Genomic DNA, 22,337 nt, shown 5'->3' with positions numbered 1-22,337 from the left:
TTCTCTGCTGTCCCAGCCACAACACCACACCCGCTGAGGCACAGGAAGATGTCCTGCTGCTGAGCTGCCACGGAGCCCCAAGCCCAAAATCGCAGGTTCCCTCCTCTCCAGCACCAACTGCTGCAGCACACAGTAGCGCTGGCAGAGCTCCAGACGTATTCCTTTACGTGTCAGGCCTGAATCTCCTCATATGTTAGGGTAGAGCTGCATGTACAGTACTTCCCCTACTTCCAACGCGTTTTTGCCATCTGTTTCTATTATGGGAGTTTATGGCACAGAATACCTCAGACATTACAGTATCTGTTTCTTTTCTGTGCTGCAGTTATGGTTGCTGTGCTGCTTTATGAACAGAATGATAAAACTTGGAGCCTTCTTAATTCTCTCCTTTCCACCCCCATTTTTTATTTTTTTTAGCAGGCTGCAGAAATGGAAGGATTTTTTACAGTTCGTATTATTATGATGAGAAGTGATTTGAAAGAAAGTATGGAATTTATCAGGAAATGGAAATGTGACTACAAGGCAGATTTTAAAAATCCTTTAATCATATCATGATTAAGAAGGTTTTTATATTGTTACTTCTGTGTTCTGAAATATATTTTGTTATAATCTGAAATTTGCCTTTCTTTTTAAGAAAGAACCTGCTTGGTACAGACAGTCTCTCATTCACATCTATTAAACTCCTACAGTAAAGCAGGGACTCCACAAGCAGAAGGGCTCTGTGGATTTTCCTGAGTAGTATTTCAGAGCATTTCACATCCCCAAAATCAAAGCACTTCCTTGCAGCAGCAACGTGTCAATACACCCACGTCCCCCACTGCATATTTTCTGAGAACCCTTCATTCTTTGAGGAATTATTTGTCTGTTGCAAACTTCAGCTAGACGTTTTTGTGACGTGAAAAGCTATTATTTGTCTGCAACAGCATCACATTTTAACTGCATTTAGATGGGGAATATTTGCAATCACCCTCATTGTCTCTAACCCTTGAGGAGGTGGAGCTGTTGCACACTTCTTTAAAGAATGAATGAATGAATGCAGGCTCATGGGCAGAAGATTAGATAGGTATGAATTTGGCAAAGAAATCAAATATAGACACAAAGAAATATCCTATTTGCCCAGGGCTGGTTTGATCACATGGTGACCATCTGGAATTTAGATCAAGCCTTCAATAAAATACAAGGGACCACACTTCTGCAGCACTCTCAATGATAAATTAATATCTGAGCTGGAAGTACTACAAGAAAACAGTGATAAAGAAGACAAAAGCCACATCTCACATACTCCAATTGCACTCCATTTCCTGGTGTTTCTTCACTTCCCCCCTCCCCCTGCCCATTAATATAAACATTATATGAGAAGTATAGTGAGAGCAATAAAAAATAAATGGCAATTAGAGCCAAGATCCAGAGCTAAGACAGGAGGAAAAAAGGAACAGAAACATTGGTCCTGATGGCCTTTTCCTGTTCCAATTTTTTTTAATGTTCTTCTGACCTTGATTAGATCTGCAACTTCTCATGTGAGGCTTTGAGATGAGCCCTATATTTAGATTAAAAAAAAGCAGTACCAGAAGTGAACTGCCAGGCATGTAAGAATCTCTACATACTGTGCCATGTTTTGTGAATCCCACACTGCCCCTTATCTGCTCTCCTCCTGGTAGCTGATTTACCTTTCAGAAGCAACCTGCTAACAGAATTCCAGGAGCCCTCTGAATTCTCTGGATGTTTTCTTTGCACCCACATCCTTGGGAGCATCTCCCAGAGTGCCACTACCTTGTCATGCGACCTCTGTGTTGGGAAATCACAGCAAGCAGTTTCTTACTTACTAATTTAGAGCTAATGCTACTCCCAAAATCCAGTCTGTGATGGCTTCCTGTGCAGAGGTGACCTTGGGAGTGCTGGTGGAGGTGACAGCCCATGCCCAGTGCCCCATTACTGCACAGTGCCAGACACCATCCCCTCTTCTGGCCAGCACCAGGCAGGAAAATGCCTCAAGACAGAGCAGCAAGTTGGTTCAAAATGAAGTCGAGAAAGAACAATTATGTTAATTTTTAGGCTCACTCCACACAAAGGTGGGCCAAAGGATGCCCCAGGTACAAGGAAGCCTGACTTTCACTGGCCTAATACAGTGTAGTGCCACAGATCCTGGAATCTCCTCCTCTTTGCAAATGGGAGCTATTCAGCACAGCACACAGCCCCTCTCCCTCAACCCACCATTCACATTTCTTTGCATCTTCCCACCACCATCAAGCCTTAAGAGCTTGGAAGCCAGCTCCCTCCTTTGCCTTCTCCCCAGGGGATGGAAAACTGTGCCATACCCGTGGTAAAGGCCACCATAAGGGGTGTGGAAACACAACAGCTACTCCCTGGTGCTGCTTCCAAAAATGTGGCCCCAGTCTCTGGACCACAGCAGGAGCCCCAGCATGGAACATTCCAGCATGGAATTCCCAAGGTGTATTTCTAATGCCTCTAGCACTGTTATTTCTGCCACCCCTCAATATTCAGAAAGGCAGAAGTCAAATGCAACAACCATAGCGACCTTTCCTGGCAGTATGGATCAGAACAGGCTGCACTGTGTCTTCACGGAAATCTGTGGATGAGCACAGGGTTTGCCTCCCACCACAGCAGGACTACAGATGCTCTCCTGTCAGTCTTTTTTTTACAGCTGGAAATGAAAGGTGCTCACTGCTCATGGATGGTGTGAAAACACTTCCATTTGGGTCTCAAAAAAACCATTGTGATGGGAAAAAAAGGGGGGGGAAAAGCCTTAAAATGTAAGAAAATGTATCAGGACAAAGGGTAAAAAAAAAATAGCCCCTGTGAAAAGCAGGAAGGAATACTCTGTGCCTCTCTTTAGCAAATAAAGTGCTCAGACACTGTTTTAATTCTGACTGAGAGAGGTAACATTCACATTTCCTGCAAATCCCCTTCCAGCCCTGTCAGATGACAGTTACAAGCCCCTCTGTGGCAGTCACCTCCCCCTCTGTGGTAGTCACCTCCTTCACTTCTGTCAGAGAACAGATTTCAAGAACTAAACAAATATTAAAAGTTAAAAAAAGCCAAGAGACCTTCCGTTTCCTTTGTATTCCAGGCTTAAAGGAGTAATTTTTTTTTTTGCTTGCTGTTTGGATCAATAGATTATTTCAGTAATAGAAATACTAATGTCCTTAAATCTATATTTTTTTCCCCTGCAAATCACCCAAAAGTCTCTCCCGGATTAGGCCTCCCAACCAACTGATTTAGTTATGTGTCACAGGAGCCTCCGTCTCTCATTTTTCTCTTTTCCTGGGCTGAAGGAAATACTTATTGGTACTGTACTCTAAATCCCAGCCAATGGACAGCAATGTTTCACCATCTATCTGCCCCTGACACACTTTTATGTAAACCACCGCAAAGGGAAGGGATTCACACATGTTTTACCAACTCGCTCGACTACGAATAAAAGGCATCCAAGGTTCAAAGAGTTAAATCACCCAACGGTTTCCGCTCCGCGCTCGCCCCCCACCCTGAGCCCCTCTCTTCTCTCTCAGGGCTATGCTTGATTTATGGTGTGATCCATCCCTGTTGGGAGTTGACAGTCACTTTCATTTTCTGGTATTTTTTTTCCCTTTTGCTGCCAAGGTCACCAGAGAGAGGGCCCTCCAAGTTTTCTGCATTCGTCCTCCTTCACCCTTCCACCAGCTTGGCCTCATGAATCATCCCGTCTTCGCATTGAACTCCTGATGCTTCTCTTCCACCAAACTGCCCGACTTCCGCAATTTTTCTTCATTCTCACTAACAATTTGGTAATGAAATATTGATTTTTAGTTAGATTCAAATAGATGTTATTAAGTTTGCATTGATAAATCGTTCTCTTTTTCAGGCTGGAAGTACCTCAGTCAAATTCTAACTGCGCTTTCATACCTGGTGATGTATTAATTTGACATATTTGTCACCCAAGCTGCCTGGCTCAGAGTTAGAGGAGGGTGTCCGTCCTAATTGCTGCTATTTCACAGAGAAGGTGTAATTCTAGGTGATTTCTTCCAAGGATTTTAGCCCTAAAATAAGATTTTTCCAAACATTTTCCATGGGATTTTTTTTTTGGGAAAACAAGCAAACAAATATTCTTTTCCAGAAGGGAGAAGTAGGCATTAAAAAAAAAAAAAAGAAAAGCACTGACCAATTAATGTTAAATATTTCCAGTTAAATTTTGCTAATTGAAATATATTCAATATCAATGAATTTGTCATGGATTCTGTGACAAGTGAGTAGTTCTTTTAACCCTCCTCAATGAGAGCGGACGGATAGATGAGATTTGAAATATGAGCTGCAAAATCATTGCTCCCTTAACTGGTTAAATGAAGTGAATATTCCTGCAGATGCCTGGCACCTTAACCCCTCTGCCAGAGTTGAAGGTGGGACACGGGAACACGAGGAGGCACAAACTGTGTCAGCATTGCATCATCTTTCACCTACACCAGGGATAAGGTTCCCGCTCCCAAGATTTCATCGAGGGCAAAAATTGTGATCACAGATGGAAATAAAAATAAATTACATTGAGAAAGAGACGTGCACTTTCCCCCTCTGCAATACCCAGGCCTTGTTCTCCACCACAGCACAACTTCAGAAATAGCTGCTGCTCAAGCGCTCGGTGCCCCCACTGCTGGCAGCCAGGGGAGCCTGGTGGCCAAGCACAGGGCAGAGCCCATGAAAATTCAGCTCAAACCCAACCATCAGAAAATTCAGCTCAAACCAAACCATCAGAAGGGGGGAAGGACACATTCTTAGTGCCAGTCTGTGTACACCTCAAGTAACAATTAGTTTTAAACTACTCACAACTTAGTTGAAGGTTTAAATGGGTGTTTGCAGCTGCACCAGTCTGAAGACCTCAATTTCAGCTGGATGCAACTCGAGCTACCTCTTTTCATGTGTCATTCAGCACCACTAAAATTCCACTTTCCCAGTATCCCTGCAGCAGATACCAAAACAAGTCCTTCATACCATAAGAATTAATGTCATATTCACTGTGAATGGTTAAAAACAAGTGTTATTTCTTACCCACTAAATTAAAACCTACCTGCAAAAAAGTCAACCTCCAAGTATTAAAGCAAAAAAAAAAGAAGGAAAAAAAAGTAGCCAGCAACATGTTACTAGCTGTCTTCTCACAAGTATTGAGCTCTGCTGTGCTGACTGATTTCAAGAGACAGCCATTGATGAATAAAGCTCAATTGCTTCCCATGTTCTTGTGTCACACCTTTTTATTTACAAAATAATTTAGCTTAAAAGAGGAGGTAATTCTTGTAAATTAGCTTTAAAAAGGTCAAATTAATCTACTTGGTGCCAGCTGAAAGCCTATTTTAAAAAAAATCTACAAAATCAAAGATTTTTCAAAATAACAAAACTCCATCACCATCAAGATACTAAATAATTACTGCACAAGAATTAAACTTTTTACATTTAGCATATTTGCTGTATGCCCCACATTATTCAGAGTGAAGTAAATGCTACATTCTAGTGGCAGTAGTGACTGTTAGCTCCACCCAGAGCTACCATTGCATTTCTTAAAATAAAACAAGCTGGAAAAAAGATATAACAACATAAGACAGCCTTCATTATCTCCCCTCCACACTGATACTGTAATAAGACTGTTTAAATGAATCAGACAGCAGAAGGGATGCATAGATTTCTCTACTTATGTAAGTTCATTCGTTCTTCTCACATTCCTCCTCTAACACACTTCTAGGATTATTTAGTGCAATAAGTAATTATCAATCCGCTTTGGAAAGCCATTATACATTTACATGCTCTTCAAAGCTGCTGTTACTTTTATTGCTTCTAATGCCAAAATGGGAATGTGAGAGAAGAGCCTCTCTAAGAGCAGGTTATGGCGAGTTCAGCGTGCAGAATGCAGTTTGGAGGATGCATATGGGAATGAGTCATTTCTGAGAAACATAAAACTCTGAGTTATCAAACCTTTTGCTAGTCAATTATTTTTCTTTACTACGCTAGCTAGTAATGACAACTGCTATGAGAAGGCTGCTCTGCTGTATTATTTCTGCTAACTGTTATTAACCTGGTGGAAAGCAAAACGTGGCTGGACCAAAGCATCCCACTTAGAGCTAAAAATCATGATATTCTAGAATGTAAAGGTAAAAAATTGAGATATTTTGTGGAGTCCTTCTTTCCTTATCTTCCTGGCAGACACCACAGAACATGACATGAAATGCCCCAGCAGCAGACCCCAGTGAACTGAGTAGCTGAGGGGAAGTGTGACAGACACATTGTCAGAGCATGCTACCAGCTCAATCAGATAATTGTGCACTTAAAGAAATAAAACCTACACATACAAGCCTTTTGGGACCATCATGTCCTAATAATATGGAAAACCAGCAATGCTAGAGTATCTCAAAGTTTTTAGGAGTAACTCCTGCCAGGTGAGCAGCCAGCTGCAGGGTCACCCTGCAAGACGGTTCCTCCTCTAAAAGCTTGACCTGTGGCAGTGGGTGGCTCAGGTTAGTGCAAGGCTGTTATTAATCCCAAAAAACCAAACAACCAAAAAAAAAAAACAACTCCAAAAAACAAAACAAAACAACAGAAAAAAACAGTGTGCATCTACCTTTGGCCTCCCATGTTCTACAAACCACAGTTCAAATTCCCAGCAAAATCTAGAGTTGGGCCAACCTGATGCCAACCCACAGGTCTTTAGTGCCCAGGTAACAAACCCCAGGCACTGACAGCAGTGAAAGCACATCCACAGTCTACATGATAAAGCACAAGCTGCACTTTGGCACCTGCCCCTCTCCATTTGCAATATGGTTTGTGTACAGGTGATGCTGTAATTCACCCTCACAGAGCACATTTTCCATGCCTAATGCCAGCACCAGTCCAGACACCTGAGATAAGGTGATAGAAATTGAAATACTTACAGCAGAAATGTTGCCCACTGCTACCAGTGTTCCCAGTATTTGTCTTTGCTGGTCTGCCATCAGGATGAAGAGAAGGAGCTGCTGCTTTTAAAATTTTTCCTCTTAGGTGAGATCTGGAAAGTTTCCTAGGATAAATTCCTACAAATTCTGTGAGAAAATACCTCATCAATAACACCACTGTGTTTCTTAGTGCTGCATCCCAGGACAGGGGCATGGACTGAGCCCTTCACACACAACCTGGTCTTTAGAAAATCCATGCCAGCTCAAAGGGTCATTTCCTCAAGGTTTCTACTCTATGAAATGCTGTTAAAACTGGCCCCAAATCAGTCTGCCCTAGGAATCCATTCCTTGTCTTAAAAGACTTTTGGCTTGTTTCAGAAATTAAGCAAAAAAACCTTACCATAATTTGGTAGGGACATGTTGATTCAAGGAAGCAGCTGCTGAGTGAGCCAGAGATGAAGTAAATAACGAAGCTGATAGCAGCATTATCCTGTGCCCCCTCAGCAATGAAAACACGGACTGGGCTAATTCCTGGTAAAAGAAAATATCCTTTTTCATTTTCTTGGCAGGCACTGCATCTTGGCTGCTTCAAGGCAGAAGCTGAATACTCCCACAGCCAGGGCCTTCCTTCCTGAGCACCTCATGTCTTCTGTAACAGAAACAGATTTCCCTCTCTTCCTACTGCACTGCTCCCCTTTCTTCCCCAAGCAGTTTCCCTTCTCCTTACAGCCTGCTTTTCCTCCAGCTAGAGGGGACCCTCTACTCAAATGAGAAGTAATTAAGCTGAAAATTACCCACGAGGACTGGAGTCACCCTTTGGGAAGCCAGAGCCAGCCAGACTCGTATTCACATGGCAGCAGCACTCACAAAGAAAGCAAAATACAGTAAACAGAATGGAACCCAAGCCTGGGTGAAAACTGAAGCAGTTTCCATATGAAAATGTGGACGATTTCCCTTGTGGTACCCCAGTGTAACCAAATCTGTACTGTATATCTAGGGAAGCAGGAAACCCAAGTCAAAAGTCCCCTGATAAACAAAGGTGGGCATCGAATCCCAGTCCCCACATTGTCCTGGCAGAATATCCCAATTAAGCTGCTTGGTAAAACTGTTGTCTGTTGCCCCTGTTCTAAGGCTGGCCCATATGCCAGGGAGGCTCAAGATAATCAAGGTTCATCTTTTAATTTTGCTTGGGGCACAAATTCATAGTGCTTTCTGCCCTCCCTTCAAAGCACCCCACAGAGCAGGAAACCTTGTTTTCCTTGGGGTAATGCTGGCTGACAAGGCATCGTTAACAAGAGTCTCTCCATATGAGATTAGGTTTTGGAACATTCACTGATAGGGAATGCAGCAAGCAAACTGGAGTGACCCAAGTGTGTTACACCCTTCTGCCTTTCAGGAGATCAGGTGGCAAGAGAATCTGACACTGGTTAATGGTCAGCAGGTACAAATCCCATGAAAGAACAAGACCAGCCTTAAGATCAAACACACGTTAAATTACCTCCAAAGCAACTAGTTCAGTCTTTCTGTGACTGCAATCAGAAACTAGAAAATTTATTATTCTCCATTTTAAACATTTTAAATCAAGGTGCTTGTCTTGTAAATGTACCAAAAGCTATTCTGAATACAAACCCCAAACCTATAAAAAAATGCCTAATTACTCTAAGTTTTCTATTCCTTTCTGTGACTTCACTGCCATTCCTCCCTCCTTAAGACCTTTTCTCACATGCATTTTCTTTGTTATTAGTGCTGTCTATAAAATATGAATCCCAATTCCATGATCGTCATAAAAATAATAAAATTCTATGCCTGCCATGAAAATATTACATGATTTATTTTTGTGAGAAGTACATGTTAAATCTAAGTATTGAAATGGTATTTTGCCTCCTTGACATCAAGAACTTTAAAAGACGCCCAATTTCTCCTCAACTGCTATTATGTTAAGTTTCTTTCCCTGTTTTAAAACAGATACTTCAGAAGCTATTTATAGATTGAGGTTAATATTCATATTGCCATATGCTCTACAGTATTTGCACATATACCCTCTTCATTTTTATTTTATATGACATATGGTGGCTGCATTATACACGGCATTCTCCTAATGTATTACATATGCATATAACATTCAATACAATAGTATGTATATTCACTGTGCATTTCACACCAGCAGACTGTGAACTGATGGACAACTCAGCTCCTCCCCTCTGCCCCGTTTAAGGGGCAAAGGTGTGGTCAAAATGCACTGGAGCTCTCTGCTTTGGATGTATAGATCCATACCCTGCAGGGATAAAGAAATGTAGCATAAATGAGGATAAAGCTTCTTTCCTCATCCACAAACACACACAGCAGCCTTCAGCAGCTTGGTCTGAGGGGTCACTGGATGGGGTTCTTAAACTCCCTATGAGCCTTACATCCTGCTAATAAGGAGCAGGATTCTTTCCCTCTTGTGGACACCAGAAGCTTAAAATTAATTGATTTGCCTTTAGCTGATAGGTTCTTAATCTCACATTTTAAGGATTTCCATATGCAAGGTACTGTCACTAAATATGAGCAAAATTATTCTATGAAAATCTGCCTCTCAAGTTAAAAAAAAAACAAAAAAAACCAAAAACCAACAAAACTAAAACAAAATATGAAAACAGGAAAACAGCTAGAAATTTACTTCCACTTCACTGCACCATTTGCATTGCTAAGAGCACAGCAACACTAAAAAATAAAAATCTGAGAATACCAAAGCATTTTAAACTGAAGTTTTCTTGGACATTTTCTTCCATTCTGTTTTGAAAGCTACAAAAAGAAATAAAAGTCAACAGTCAAGAAGTGGAAGAAAAAAAATTCATTTGACTGAGCTATTTATCCACATTTAGTATTGCCAAGGAACGGAAACATCAGTTATTCACACTGCTCCAGTCATCATAGCACTCTATAAAGATCAGTGGTCAGAGAGCACTCAAGAACTAATAATTAGTTTTTCTCCTTTTTAAGTGGAAAAATGTCCTCATGTTAATAATCAACAAGAATGTAAGATTTTCCATTAAACTTTCCAGGCTTTGACGCGTCTGCAGCATTCCAGTCCTGCCATCCAGGGTTTATTGAATATTTTTTTGGTGGCTTTTTCCCAGAACAGGACCATCACCAGTGCTGTGTGTGCCAGCCTTGCTGCCACCATTGTTTGCCACGCAAAGGCAGGGTTGGTGTTTCCCAGAAAATGCTCTGCTCAGTGTTTCAGAGAGGCCACTGCAGGATCACACCCAAAATGAGCAGGGAGAAAGGAGCAGGGAAAGCGTGGCCCAAGCCAAATGCCTCCCCAGGACCTGTCGTTCCATCTCTTCAAAGGAACAGAGCTCCTCACTACCACCAAAGAACAACTCCATCCTGGAGGGGCAGGACCATCTCACCCCCTTCCCCAGCAAGAATCACAAGCAGCCTTTGTCCTTTCTAATCCTGCTTCTTTGTGCTAATTAATATGAACAAACAGTATCAATAACAACCAATATTGATAAATAACAATTGAGAGGGCCTCACAATGCCTTCAACAGCGCCAAATATTGCAAACATCAATAGCAACTTTGCAGAGCCAAAAGCTTTTCCCAAGGGGGCCAGGTGATGTGGGATGGGTTCACAGGTTCCTGGTGATTCCAGGAGGAGCAAGGAGCACAACTCAACCTCAGCAGCACAGGCCAGGAGCACACCACTCAAAAGCCTTGTACATGTAAAATCCCCATTTCAGTCACTAGCAACTCCATTGGAGTAAGGTGCTCATCCTAGAAAAAACTGAATCTGTAGTTCAAACATTCAGTGAACTGTGGATTCCACTTCCAGGACCTGGGTTCAAAAAGCAGGCAAGGACAAAACCTGTTTTTCTTTGTGTACAGATGATCCCTATATAAACACATTCCCATAAAATAGTTCCAATACCTCAAATGTACTCCCTTCCCCCCATCTTCCAATCCAAATGATACTTAATTAAGCCATCTGATCTTCAGAGGCTTTTTCCCCCTTGTCAGAAACAATGAAGAAATAAGCAGATTTCTTCTAGAGCCATAGCTTTTAACTACTGTATCACGTACAGAGAACAGAAATAAAAGCCTGGACAGGATGCAGAAACCATGAAGAAAAATTATTAAAGATTTAGGAAAAAGAAAAATCAATCAAGGGAGATACACAAACCTGATTAGGAAAGAAAAGATTGTATGTTTCTATATATAAATATATATATATATATAGGCATGTTAACGGGTGGCTGCTTCTTCTAAGATTAAAGAAAATAACCTAAGGTTAAATATCCTTTTGAGTTTCTCTGCTACCATCTACAAAACTGGAAACCTGTTTGCCATGGCTCCAAGCAAAGAGCTGATAACAATATTTTTGCAGCTAAATTCTCTCTTTTTCCACCAGCTCCTGAAGTCATGAGACAAATTCACTTGCCAGAAACTGATTGAGTACAGGGGATTTTTCCAAGTCTCTTTTCTGACCCAGATTTGTGTCTTCGTGCTTTCTGAACAGATGGATAAGATGATCATTCTTTAAAGATCCCAACTTAAATGAAAATGTGTTTAGTGGTTCCAGTGCAGGGAAATACAGTAAGCCATTAAACCATGACAAATTTGACACACACAACAACTTCAGGGAAAACAGGCCAAAAAAATGGAATGTCTACCTTACCAAAGCAGAAACTGAATCTGAGTGACTAAAAAAAAAGCACAAGGGAGATAAGAAAATAGCCATGTGTCCTGTCTGGGCTCACACCCCAGCCCACTGCAGGAGCCCTGCAGCTCCTACCAGCTGCCCCCACCCAGCCCCACCCACCAGCACTGCCAAATTAGCACAGAAACACAAAACTCCCTGTTAGAGATCCAGCAAAGCTCCCTGGAAAAGGCAACGAGACACATTCTGCTAACTACTTGCCCTCAATTCACAAATGAATATGGTCAGGCTCAGCTAAAGCAAAAAAAAAAAAAAAAAAAAATGAACCAAGACAACAAAACCCCACTGAATTGTGATTTATAGTAAATCTCTGACATTTTTATGGTTCTCAAACCAATAATGCAAGAAGAAACAGCAGACAGTGAGCTCTTGGCACTGGTATTGACTTCAAGGTCACTGGAGCACAGAAACCCATTGGTTACTGATAAAATGGTCTCTCCTCCACCCAGCTGCTTCTGGTTTTCAGCAGAGAACTTCTTGGAAACCTGCAGGTGTTTGATATTTTGTGGTACTTAGCTCCCCTACTGCACTTGATAGAATAATTGCTTTGTTTAAACTTTTCAATCAACAGAATTTCTTCTTCCCTTGAGCCTGGATTTGCCTTATTTAGTACCAAGACTAGAGAAAGCAGGTTAACAGCCTGCCTAGTTATTCACATCTATGCAGAAGCCTTTTATTCTTGAATCAAAAAATGGTATTCTGCTATTATTCTTTCAACTGGTATGCAAGGGTAACATGATTGTGTCTGTAAGTAAGTGCCATACTGAATTTAATCGTGCTATTTATTTGCTTTGAATTATCCTGTATTCATTTTTTCTGTACTCTTAGGCATCGATAAAGTGGTTCTTACTATTACAGTAAATTAAATGCACTTTAAAAGATTATCTTTTACATTTGTCATAACAAGAATTTACATTGAAGTTTTTCTCTCTTTAAGTGGGTATAAAGAACTCATGTACATTTTTTAATTTAGTGTGTAGTATTTATTACACGAAGAACAATTTCTTAACTAATCACAACTCATTAAATTCACAAATTATCCCAAATAGCCCACGGTAAAAGACCTCTTGTATTAGGAATAGGAAAACAATCCAAAATTTTTTTCTGAACAAGCATAACTAATTTTCTGCTTCTTTTCATGGATGAAATTAAGTATTTCAAAATGCAGAAAGTCCATGGGAAGTAAGAGGAGGGCAGACACTGAGTGAAAAGCAGTTGTAGGAAGGATGGAGGAGAGATGTGAATGGCACAACTTTGAGCAGAGGGGGAAAATGGAGGCTGATGCTGTGTGCAGGGGAGGAACCTCCCACCTCTTTCCCTCTCTCCTTGGATCAGTCCTGCCCCTCCCTCGCTGCAGCAAAAGGTGTGCTGGGGGTTTGGTGGCCACAGCCCCATGCCCTGTTGCCTAATGACTATCACTTAATTGTTGTGTTTCCTGGAGCAGGCAGTCCCTAACGTGATATATGAACTGCACAAGAGCCTTCTTCGAACACAGGGCCATTTAAACCTTAGTTATTAAATACTCCATTCACTCTGCCAGTCACTTGCCTTTTTTTTTTTACTTTACATGTGTGGTGTTTTCCACATGTTTAGCACTGAAACAGGCATTTGTTTGTACTATACACCTCTGTGTACTTTTTTAATGTAATAAAATTGACAGATGACTTCTTTTTGCAACAGGTTTGGTAGAAGAAAATGTTTGGGTTTTTTTCCTTGATGGCTGTTTAGACAGCAGTCTTAAAAAATGACTAGTCACTAAAATTCCTCATGCTCATTTCATATTGTGTTGATTCATATTAAATTCATGACAACAAAAAAGCAACTTGAGGCACTTTTGGAAATGACCACTCTTTAGTGCTTCTCTCCTCCAGGCTCGATAGGCCCAGAGTCCATAAAGCTGCCTGCTGTCTTGTGTCATGAAAAGAAACAGCTTTGCCTGGGAATGCCATTACTGTGTAATGAGGCATGCAGCAAAATATACCTTCAGCAGCCACTTGATGAAGGCTTGCTGACACACCAGACCAGACAGAAATGTTTTTTTGTGTGTTCTTCCTTATTTTGTCCATCAATCACATCATTAGTCAAAGCAGACAGCTCTGTCAGCTGGGCACAGATGCAGACTGGCAGGCGATCAGTGGACAGGTGTTAGAGCTCTCCCAAAACAAGATCTCGAAATGAGAAAAGGAGTGAAGACCTTGTTCCAAGGGCTGGAATGTCAATATATTAAAGGAAAAAAAAAAAAAAAAGCCAAGCAAAAACCAACATATAAAAAAACCCCAGTACCCAGGAGGGGAAAAGTTCAGAGGGCATGCTCAGAGCCACTATAGAGAGACTTGGAGAAAAGTTAAAAGGAGCTGCCACTTTGCATTACATTTTCATTTCTGCCTGTATTAGCTGGTGTCGGTGGATAACGGCGACGTCCAGCATTTGCTGTTTTGAATAGAGTCTAAAGGACATTATGTAAACAGCATTGTACTTCAGTTTCATTAGGAAAATCCTCCATGGCACACGGATTTATTTGTCCGAGGCTTCTGTCATTAAGCTGAGACACTAATACCCACAACGAGCATATATACTTTCAGTTTGACGTGCAAAATGGCAGAGGGCTACACGAGGGATCTCATTTTCATTAGAAGAACCAAAAACATAAACAGAGTGAGATACATCCGAAGTGCCCCTGGTCACAGGGAGTGCTAATCAAGCGGAGGCAAGCCCACCCCTCCTGAGCCCTGACACGGGGGTGGCCCCACAGCTTCACTCCAGGCTCTCCTGTGCCAGCTTCACCACCCACCTGGGCTCGCTCTGCATTTGGCCACATACCCCATGGGGGGACCCTCGGTGCTCCTGGGGGGCTTGTGCCTCTCTCTGGGGATGGCCAGGAGGTGAACCCACTCCTCAGACCAGACAGGCTTCGCTCAGCAATTTGAAGAGCATTGTCTTCCTCAGATCTCTCAGCCGTTGGTTTTATTCCTGTAAACTGGAGCTCGTTCTCCTTCACAACATTTTTGTATGAGTCCTTTAAAGCACGGGGTGTTTCATTTCCTTCCCATCCCCTCAAGCTAAGTTTTTGTCTACAGTCACACTTTGAATTCTAGGTTTTTAATAATGAGTCTGGCTAATATTGTTTCTGAACAGCTTTGCATGCATTGTGCACTCTTTTTGAGTAATATTAGATAATTTTCCAGCTCCTTGTCACCAGGCACGTGATAAATCTCAGCCGAATCTCATTGTTCTGAGTCCCAAACCTGGGCAAAAGGGTGCTCTTGTGAGGTCCAAAACAAAATGATTTTATCTATAATGTGCTTCTCTCAATCATTCTAGGCTGGAGTTGGCCAAACTGAATTACAAGACCTTTTTATTAATCCCAGATGAACCCAGCTCCATAGAAAAACAAGCAGCAAATCCCCAGCTGAGTGGGTGAGACCAACCCTTTGGGAGCAAAACTCTCAAGCAAAGAATGCCAATCAGGACCATACAAAAAGGGTAAAGATGTTCATGATAAAAGTCTACAAATTGAACAGCCCAGGCAGGGATAACACCTCCAACTGCAGTTGTTTTTAACCTTATTTTAGCAAGAAAGACTGGCATGCAGTGATTTGAGTCCCTGGAGTGCAGTGATTTGAACAGAAAAAATCAATTAGTGATAATTCCCAGGGAAGTGGAACCAACCAAAGAGCTAACCAGCTTCTTGCTGACAGAAAACAAGTTTGCCAAAACCATGTCACTTTTCAATTAAAAAAAAAAATACAACTGTTAAACTAGAAAACTTCCCCTTTAGAAACAGAGGTAAAGTGGTTTGGGGAAAGGGACAGCAAGTCAATTGAACAGGAGACATGTACAACCCACAGCTGCAAAGCTGCACTGATAATTAAGGTGTCTAGGTAGGATCATAGGTTTTGCTTCAACTTCTGCCTCCTGCCCATTGCAGCTGTCTTTAAAATCCTGCAATTACTCAAGGCTTTCCTATTTCCCCCAGGCTTTCACTGTCCCCTTTCTCACTTTGCCCCTTTGCTCATATTTACACTCTGCTTCCTCTGCTCTATTTCAACCCTCACTAACCCATTATCCTCTCTTGCCTCTTCCCCTGGGCTTTATTCCTTCTACTTCTTCCCATCTTTAACCAGCCCAATCAAACATCAGTTTCTTGGTATAAAATACATTTTAAAGTGAAAACACCTCAAACATACATATCTTGCATTTAAATGCACTCATCTACTAAAAATAACATAGGATCTCCCAGTGCAAGACAGAGAACAACCATACCGAGAGCTCCAAATTTTGCACAATGGGATTGCCCTGAAAAGAGGAGGTTCCTGGTGAAATATCAAGATAGCCTGGATTTTAACTTGTCATCACTGGTTTTGGTCACTTATTTTAGAAAATATTTGGGGGAAAAAAGAAAGGTTGGGGGAAAATCCTTTCCACTTCAATAAATAATAGGCGGGAAGGAGGGTGGAGAGAAGAGGAAAGGAAGAGAAATTAGGATCACTGAAAGGTCAGGTGCCTTTATACAGCACAAGGGAAAAGGAGCAGGCATTCAGATCCTACCAAGAGCTGACCTTTCTGAAGATGTGCTCAGCATGAAGGGGGTAGTACCTGATACAGAGCCGCACACCTACCTTTAAATAAGAATTCAAGCCAGCTAACTCTGGAGACACCATTAATCTAAGGAGCCTTTAGGGGTCACTGTTGTGCCAAACAGGCCCGGGTGGGACACATTTGTCTGGTAAAAGAAAATAGTGGAGTAAAGGAGCATTAGTCCACCCAACATCTAAGCTTTGCGAATAAACTCTGCTGAACAGTGATTTTCCTATAGAATGGGGTGTAAGAGCCATTAATAAATTAACTTTGTTACCTACCTTTCAGGTGTGTGCATATTGACTTCAAACCTCCTGGGCAGCCCAGAGTGAAAAATGTGAACACGGTCCTTGTGCCAACCCCTGCCAGCAGCCAGGACTCCTATGGAAATTATTAAACTTAAAGATCTCAGGTCTCATGAGCACAGAAGGAAGAAAAGTAGCATGAACTTGACTCAAACAGTAGTGACTTGGTTTTTCTCAAAAGAAAGAGATTTCTTTTGAGATTCTGAACAAACTACTTCTTCCCCATTTGAAAACTGGAAATAATTTGAGGTTAGTATATAGCTGAATTGATGTTCTGGAGTATAGACCCTTCTATGTGATGGCAGCTGGGATCACACAAGGATTTGGAGTGAATTCCTTACGCGGTAGGTGAAATTCCAGAGATGAGGAGGTGCACTGGAGTTTCCAGGTTCACACAACATAAGCTTCAAGCTTATGTTAAGTCCTCACTGGGTTATAGCCCTTGGTGGCTTCAGCTTGTCACTTCTTCCAAAGTTCCTGATGAACCCAGGCCCTGCTGTGAGAAGGCACCTGGTGAAGTCAACCTGGCAAAAGGACATGAGCAGGAAAGCAGGTCCACTCAGAGTGCATCATTCCTGCTATGCTCGTGCTCCAGTGGCAGCATGCAAAAATCATATAGCATATCCCCTTGCTTGTGCAGCCTGGATCCTGTCTCTGCAGCATTGTCATCGATCTCTTTCTTCTACGTTAGGCTCCTAGGCAGTCCATTGGGGCCAATTTGTCAATAATTTCAAAGGTTATTCAAACGTTCAAGCTTTATTGTGATTCTTAATGGATCATCTCCATAGAGCAATTTAGAAGAGTGGGAGAAGGAAGGTTATGCAGGAACAGAGGAGGGACAGTGCCTGGCTGGTGCTGCTGTAACTTTTCCCCACAACACCTCACATGGCAGAGCCACTGTGCCAGACCCTCAGCCACGTTAGATACATCAGCACTTTCAAGGAAGGCACCAGTAGTTATGATGATTCAGGAAGAGGAAGAACACCAATTAGTAGGAAACAATGCAAGCAGAAAGGCACCATCAACACCACACTGGAATTCAGCTGATTTGGATTGTTAGCAGTCTTATAAATAAAGGACAGTGCTTGTCATCCTCAAACCTGCCTGTTAAATTAAAAGCATGAGATTCAGGAAGAAAATCCCTCAATTTAACATGAACATGCCCTGTCCTTTCTTGAAGCATGAAACAAATGTTCATAACAAATATCAAACTCCTGGCTCCAAGAGCCTCATAATTTAGAAACAATCCTTAACAGGGAAATACCTGACATATTCCTTTAACATCTTCCTTTAATATCTTCCTCCCACTCCCTGACTAAAGATGCTACAAACATTTGACCTATTTATTGTGCCAACTTATGTTTTTGAAGTGAAAAATAACCCCAGTGATGCCAGTGGAATCAAGTTCACATAAACAAAAGGTGGTTTTGTCCTACTGGGAGTGGTGTAAAGACAAGTTACACACAGTTGGGAGGGGAAGGAGGAAAGCTGAGGGCACAGTTGGGAAGCAGGAGCAAGGTGAAATGCCAGTTCCCTGCCTACCCAAGTCCCTTCAAGCAGGAGACTTGCCATAGCTCCTGGCCACACTAAGGCAGTGACAAAACTCTCACTGAATTCATCTGTTCATCCAAAGTGTCAGTCTCTTTTTCAAAGTGGTCTTAAACTAGAATATTTCATGAGCTGAGAGCTGCCAGTTATAACAGTTACGTTAGGAGGAACTGCAGATTTTATCTAAACCATACAATTACCTCTAGAAAATACATTTTTAAAGTCTATCTATATCTGTAGAGTACACCCAACGCACCTGTCAACCAGATATACTATATGTCAAAGTCATCACAGAATATCAAGTAGATGTCAATCAAATTAGTCTTTAAAAGTAAGAACTTCTATACTGGAACCACTGAAAAGAGCTATGTGATTACTGCATAGAAGTACACCTATTTTATTAGAGCTATCACATTGTACTAATTCCTGGGTTCACAAGAAGGGTTTTATAAGTGCAAATATAGCCATGTCTAAACTAGGACACGGCTAATATTCTCTTCTCAAATAAACAAGTCCAGTAATTTTCACATTTTAGATGGCAGCATCCCATTGATCAGAAAAGTTTTAATATGAGAGCAGCAAGACAATATATTCGGAAGTAAATGTGCCAATGGAGCACAAATTACTGCATGTATCCCATAACCACAAATGACTTTTCTTGGGTCAGAACTCCTCATGTGAGCAAAGGTGTCAGGAAAACAGGACCTGTTAGAGGCAAGGATTAAATTTTCAGATTATTTGCATCATAATATAAATCTGCAGTGTATTTGGCAGTGGAATACTCTTTTTATACTTTCATTCCCGATGTGCTAGGAGGAAAACTCCTCTCATGTGAGGTACAAGAAAAGTCTTGTGAAAAGCCATGATGAAAACTTGAACTCTCAAATGTATTAATGAATCAAAGTGTGAAATAAAAAGAAAAATGACCCTGTACAAAACAAATCATCTATTCATTTTGAAGCACTTCATTTCTGTTTAAATTATTCTAGGTTTCTAAATAAAAATCCTTTTAACCTCAACTACAGACATACAGGTTGTCATTCAACCAATTTTCAGATTTCCTCCAATATTTCTGAGACAAATAAATTTAAATTAACTTTTATCTATAAACAGGCTAGCTTTGATGAATCAGCATTTTCCTATAGGAAAACGTTTCATCAGCAAACACTGAACCAGCTCTACAAATTAATTGCTACTTCACAACATGAAGAAATTTGCGATAGATCTTTCTTTTGTCATTAGAACAAACCAGTGAGATACAGCTTGATTTGAATTGCATGCTGTAAAAGTACAAAAATAATAATAACATTTATAGGGAACTGACTTTACATCTCAAAGGATTTTTTTGTAATATTACTTTTCTCCTTCCAAGCAGAAGCAGAAAGATTAAAACAATCCTAAAAAAAGCCATAAACCCCAAGTATTCTTTAATTACTTTGCTTAGTAAGAGCTACAAATCAGGGACAGCTGCCTGAATTTTCATGCCATTCCCTCTGGAAGATATAAGTTCCAAAACTGGTTTCCGGATTGAATAATCAGTAATGGATATTTTTGGAAGAAAAACCTTGGATCAGAAATTTATGATGACACCAAACACTGCTAGTTCCCTATCACAGATGCCAAAGCAAGTTCTCCATCCCATTTTGGAGAATTTGTAATTCCTACAGTCCAGAAGTACTGAATTTTTATCAAAACAGCTCAGCACTATCCTTTTACTTACTAATGTCAATACTGCTTTTTACCTCACTTTGTTCTTCTAATTTACAGAGACAATTTAGTCAGGGTAGTTGTACTGGGACTTTTAAGGGTTTTTAAAACACTGGGACAGCAAAGTGAGATCTATTACAGTGGTGGGAAGATAGTATGAGTTACAGCACAATTACCACCATTTGGAGCAGCATTGTCATGTAGCTACGATGTAGCTTACATTAGGTAAAACAGCTCAAACACTGAATAGAACAATGTGCCGCCTATAAATCTCCACACGTCTTCTATTATTAGGAAAACTTCTTAAAATTCATACTTGATAAAGTAATAAACTTGCTTGATGTATAAGACCCCACATACCAACTGCTGAAATACAATGAGGGCTGTTAAAAGGATAAACCTGTTGAATAAATCTGCTATGTAAAAATTTATCTCAATGTTATATATAATGAAACCTTTCTTAAACAAAAACCTGATAAAACAATAAACCTGTTCAAAGATTAAATTTGCTGCACTCTAGGGCTATACTTCTCTGCTGTATTTGGAGCTGCCAGACAACTTTCAACCTGTTTAATTTCAGCAGTCCTGTTTTAACACCATTTTTTTCCTATTCTGTTTCAATCACCCCTGTGCTTGTAAAGTCTGGGAAGAGTCCTGCAGTTTGAGTACAATCCACTATAACATTTCTGCCAATGAAAGTTAACAGATGAACTTTTTCATTTTTTCATGCTTTCATTTTTCTTGATACAGACACATCTCTAGGCATGAGTAACAGTTGTCCATTAGCTCGTTATAAAGGCACGGAAGAGAGTGGAGATGGAGAGAGATCTATGATGCAGAAACACTGGAGAGTGCCTAGAGCAAATGTTCATCCCACCCTGGACTGCTGAGAGAGGATCTGCACAATCTGTCCCTGTTAGTAATGATGTCCCGGAGGAATAAGACAGTGTGAAGAGGATTTCAGTATTTTTGAAGAGGCAACCACCACTCTGCAGCATTAGACCGTAAGACTGGTTCTTACTCATGAGATTCATGGTCTATTTGCTTGAACAAAAGCTCACAGATTTTGGCCTGGACTCCAGAAAACAATAGTGTAGGCAGGCTAGGAGCTCTGCTAAAAAAAATTTCAGAAGAACACCCATGACTATATCAAGCATCTGGAGTGTTCTTTAATAGTGAGTAATGATATTTCTTTTGTCAGGCAGCTGGCACCTTCTGCCTCCTGACACCCTCTAACATCACTCTTACTTTGAAGGCCTTTGTTAGCTCTCAGCACACCTCCCACCACTCTCCAACTTTCTCTCTACCTCTGTATTCACCTTGTGAGAAATGCAAGAGAGCTGCCACCACCACCCAGGACTTGCCACCATCCAGAAGCTGCTTTCACCTTTCAAGGGCTGGTTTTGCACCAAACCACCCCTTTTCAGCTGAGAGTGGAAAGAGAGTTAGAACAGGAGCTAGATATCCATTGGTTATTTCATCTACTCCCATAGCTAACACATGAAGATCCCAAAAGCCTCCAGGCATCTCTCAGGTGTTGCAGCCTTTCAAGAGCAAGCACCAAAACACTTCCTCTGGCTGCTGCTGGCCCAGGAAGGGCAGCAACTCCTTTTCTCCTCACTGCTGAGGGGAAAACACCTCCCACCTTGAGTATCAGTATAACCAAACCTCACCTGGGTCAGCAGGGTGTCTGATCCCCTCTGCCAAGTGTGGATGGGGATGTTATCCCACCACAAGGATGAAGCTATTCTGGTAATTCCTGAAAAAAAATCTTTTCCCTTGAAGAATTTTGTTTTGCTCTCCTAGTTACAAGTGCTGTGACTGTAGGGGAAAAAATTCTTAAGTAACATTTCACCTTTGCTGTGTAATGTTCCTTCACCCCATAGACATTTTCCCACAGGAGCCATCTTCAGTCTCAGATGCAGACTCGCATCTGCCCTGACAGAGTGGTGGGTTTCAGCTGAGCCCAATTCATGCCTCCCATGTGAGGCCTGGGGGAGCTCAGGACACTTGCACCTGTGCTTCCCATGCTGATGGTCAGCTCAGGAGGAAAACATTGACAGCTGGGCATTAAACTCACCGAACGTGTGCGACGGAGGTGCAGATAGAAACGAACTGCTCAAAAATTGGCATGAGATGCTGCCAGTAATATTCAGGATTCATCATTTTATTTTGGCAGGGATTTGTTTCACTGTAGGAAAGTACTTCCAGAGTCATCTTCCACTGAAAAATGTGAGATACTTCCAGAAACTGCAGTGAGCAAACCAATTAATCCTCTCTCAACTCCTTACAAGGGACTGTAACGAAAGGCCTAATTCCTAGAGACAAGGTCACTCCCCAGGAGCAGTTGGGCTGGCAGAAAACCCTGAAGTGTAGGGGAGGCATGTTCAATGCTGTCTTTTCTCAAACTCTGAGCCAGCAGAGCTCCTTACAAGAACTGATCAAAAACTGCACATTAGAGGAGCTGCAGGGACTGCTCTCCCTGACTGCAGGCACCAGACTCCTGTACCTGAGCTGAGTTGAAGTCCCAGATCTGCCCTTCCATCCTTTCACAGGAAAGTTCTGGCTTGATCTAATCTGTCTTGGGCTTTTATTT

At 41.4% G+C, this 22,337-nt stretch overlaps 1 long non-coding RNA gene across 4 annotated transcripts; it reads right to left on the bottom strand.

Moving 5' to 3' along the window:
* Nucleotides 1–39: 39 nt before the first annotated feature.
* On the bottom strand, nt 40–21,322 carry LOC135279580 (uncharacterized). Of its 4 annotated transcripts, none has more exons than XR_010346792.1 (7): nt 21,061–21,322; nt 16,463–16,562; nt 16,223–16,326; nt 7,300–7,430; nt 6,900–7,046; nt 4,810–4,942; nt 40–3,768 (listed from the first exon to the last, which is right to left on the bottom strand). It is a non-coding gene; the product is annotated as an uncharacterized LOC135279580 (long non-coding RNA). The 4 variants fall into 4 exon arrangements; XR_010346793.1 differs by having other exon boundaries at nt 4,810–4,966; nt 6,900–7,037; XR_010346791.1 differs by having other exon boundaries at nt 6,900–7,037.
* Between the last annotated feature and the right edge of the window lie 1,015 nt (nt 21,323–22,337).

This window comes from Passer domesticus, chromosome 12, assembly GCF_036417665.1.
Source record: "Passer domesticus isolate bPasDom1 chromosome 12, bPasDom1.hap1, whole genome shotgun sequence".
NCBI lineage: Eukaryota > Metazoa > Chordata > Aves > Passeriformes > Passeridae > Passer > Passer domesticus.
The sequence above is the reverse complement of the archived record's forward strand: the minus strand, read 5'-3'. Positions and strand labels throughout refer to the sequence as shown.